The following is a 3770-nucleotide window of genomic DNA, read 5'->3' on the forward strand; positions in this document are numbered from 1 at the left end:
GGCACTGATAGTTATAGACTCAACTTAAAATATATTTATTTATTTTAAAGGCAAGTGTTTTATTTATTATTTATTATGTGTAAGTACACTGTAGCTGTCTTCAGATACTTCAGAAGAGGGCGCCAGATCAAATTCTGGATGGTTGTGAGCCACCATCCGGTTGCTGGGGTTTGAACTCAAGACCTTTTGAAGACCAGTCAGTGCTCTTAACCACTGAGCAATCTCACCAACCCAACAACTTGAGATTTAAAAGACAAAGGAATCTAATGTTTGGGGTGTAGTGAGAATTTTGGTTTCTTAAAAACACAGAATATTATGAGGATATTTTTTTTTTTAATCAGTTGTGGGGATATGGGGCTATTTCACAGCAGGTGACTATGATTTGCCTCATGCTCTAGAAGGGGCATGGTTTTGCCAGCTGCAAATAGTTTCTACAACTGTGGAACATTTGGGATTCTGGGACTTTTTGAGAGGGTATATAAATACTAGGGCCCCAATAGAAGGGACTGGTTGGCCAGTTGGTGGTTGGTTGCAGTCTGTTGCAGTTTGTCAAGTAGTAGTTATGTGCAAAGGGATGGAAAGAAATTAGATACTCTGATAGTGAAGCTCAAACTTACCCCAAGGAATTCATCCTCCCTAATCAGCAGGAAGTTGTCTAAGGATATTGTCAACTCCTCCCCCTCTATCCTTTTTCCCTCCTTCCTATTGTTACATGGTTGAAAGTTAGGAAGGAGGGGGTGGAGAAGGGTGAAAGAAAAAAAGAACCCACAAAGTAGCCAAAGTCTGGCTACATACAGGTTGTCTTTATGATTATTCTTCATAGAGAAAAGAGTGCACTAATTCTCAGAGCAGTGTAATGGAAGTGCTATACCAGGAAGAATTCATAAACCCCAAAAGAGACAGAGAGAGACAGAGACAGAGACAGAGATACAGAGAGATATGAATGGGTGTTCACAAGAGTGTGGCTCCACATATGTGGAGGCCGGAGGGTGATGTAGGAAATCATACTCAATTACTCTTCCACCTTATCGAGACAAGGTATCTAAATCAAACCCAGAACTAACTGATGTGGACAGTCTTGCTAGCCACCTTACTCTGGGAAATTCTGTCTGATGTTACAGGAGGGCTCTAGACCCACTTGAAATTTGCATGGGTTTAAGGGAACCTCACACTTTCAAGACAAGCAATTAAGCACAGAGACATCCCCCTGCTCCAGGTATCATGTTCCTACCTATGTGGTTCCCCACATTCCAAGTCAGTAAAACATCTGACACATGGCCTACATATCCCGATGGAATCCACAATTTAATGGTGTCATTGTGTCATTGCAAAGACCCCAAACTCCAGCAAGCTTAGTGAAACGATGTCTGAGAATACAGTACTACCCCATCACTGGAATCCTGTATGTCTCCAAAGTTGGCTTTCTAGTTAAAATTTTCCTGTGTCTAAAATAGACTGGGCATGTTTAGCACTTAGCATTAACCTTTATAGGATGGTGGCTGTCTAGTTACAAACTGTATCTCTATATTGCATTTTGCAACACATTTCTAGTTACATCATTTAATTCTCTTTCCAGGTACTTAATCATTTAGTCATGCAACAAATAAGCATGCAGCCATAACCACAGCCAGCCACTGTTTGAGATTCTGGAATGTGCTTAGGAATATCTGTTAATAAATATCCTGTTCCTCTTCATGGTGTTAACACCACACCATGAACAGACAAATAAATAAGAGTTCAGCACAGTGTACTGGGAACTGACACCTACTGATGTATACCATGTGGGGTAAGCGAGCCTCCATAAGCCTGGTGAAGGAGACTGGGAAGGTGTGCTCTGGGGGTGTGGAGAGAAGATGTGTCCAGTGAGAAGCCTTTAGTGGATTTATCAGAGAGAAGGGAAAAAAGAATTGCATGCAGAAATCACAGCTGGGGCGTAGCCCCATGATGGAAAGAAATTGGTTTGATGTAGCTCTACCATGCAGGCAAGGTAGCTGGAACAGAATGGAAATGGGAGGTGAGGGAGGAAGACAGAATTGGAGGAGGGATCAGACTCAGGTCTGTGAGGACCCGAGAGCTCAGCATGAAGGGTGAAGTTTACATTGGACTTTAAGCCTAGTGAGGGTCAGTACAGTGGCTCCACTGTCTGGGGCCTGAGTGGGTGTGTTGAAGATGAATGTGAGTAGAGCAGAGCCAGCTGGGATACTATAGGGAAGTGAGTGCAGTGATGCAGAAGAATTGGGGGTGGGGTGAGGTGGGGTGGGATGGGAAAGTGCAGGCTGCTACTGCAGCAGCTCCAGGTCAAGATGGCACGACTCTGCAGCCCTTTGAACACCAAGCCACTCTCACTGCTGAGGGACTAGAGGTGGACAGTGGAATCAGGAACACAGCCAAGGAGTTGCTTGGGGTGAGCAACAGAAGGAAGACATTGACATGCACTAGATACAGAGACTCTTTCTCCCTGTTTTTAATTAGAGGGAGATTTACTGTGGTAGGGTCCAGGGCTGAGTTTCAGGCTGGGTTTTAAATGCCTATTAGAGTTCAAGCCAACAGTTACATCTAAAAAGGTATTGTATGGGAGAAAGGGTAGGGAAGGTGGGGAAATAGGTATCTATTTAGAGGGCTTTGCAGGCAATGAGCTAGAATTCCAGAGTGAGAACATATTGAGGATTGGAAAAGCAAGGAGAAAGATTAAACGAAAGACGTGAGATTATAAATCTTAGAATACAGAGAATGATGTCTTTAATGACTCACATTGGGTTGGTGACTGATGTCTTGCTAGGAGACATGGAGAGATGGCAAGACTCAGGCATGCACTGGAGATGGGGAATGATGGTCTCCATGACAGGAAAGGTGGTCCTAGGACTGGGGTGTATCTGTTGTTTCCCTCCCAGAAAAATGGCTTCCCTGTCCCTGTGAGAGGTTGGAGATTCCACAAGAGATATCACCTCAGGCCAGTCATTGGTCCGTTGGGGAGGAAGCTCTAGGATGGATTAAAGACCCTTTGCTCTACAAGATCATGAACAAAGATGACTTGTGTAGTCTGTGAACTACCTATGAGGTCATGTAAAGACTTGTCATTTCCTATCTGTGAATGAGAGACAGAGCAGAGAAGTATCTTCGTATAAACAATTAAAAATATCTAGAAATATCAAGCCAGTTACTTAGCCACTAAATCCTGGGGGGGGAGGGGTAAGTTTAAAATAATGAGAAATTTTTGCCTGTTTCGATGTTGTAGATTAAATTCATGATGTTTAATAAGATAACCAAATGATTTTACAGCTAAGCTACATTCTCTGATTCCTTCCTTCCTTTCTTCCTTTCTTCCTTTCTTCCTTTCTTCCTTCCTTTCTTCCTTCCTTCCTTCCTTCCTTCCTTTCTTTCTTTCTTTCTTTCTCTCTTTCTTTCTTTCTTTCTTCCTTTTTGCCTTTGTTTTGCTTTTGAATTCTTTATTTTGTTTTGTTTTTCTTTTTGAGGTAGGATTTTGCAATGGAGCCCACATCAGCCTCAAAGTCCTGCCTCTGTCTCCCTGATGCTAGGATGACTGGCATGCACCCCTAATGCCAGAGCACAGGCTTGCTTTAAAAATCAACCCAGGGCTAGAAGATTGCTCAGGAGTGAGGAGCACTTGCTGCTCCTATGCAGAACCGGGGTTTGATTCCCAGGACGCACATGGTGGCTTGCCATTCACTGTTCATAACTCCAGTGTGAGGGGAGCTGATACCCTCGTCTGACCTCCTCGGACACTGCACACCCATGGTGCACAAACATAC

The sequence above is a fragment of the Mastomys coucha genome, unplaced genomic scaffold, assembly GCF_008632895.1.
Source record: "Mastomys coucha isolate ucsf_1 unplaced genomic scaffold, UCSF_Mcou_1 pScaffold5, whole genome shotgun sequence".
Classification (NCBI taxonomy): Eukaryota; Metazoa; Chordata; class Mammalia; order Rodentia; family Muridae; genus Mastomys; species Mastomys coucha.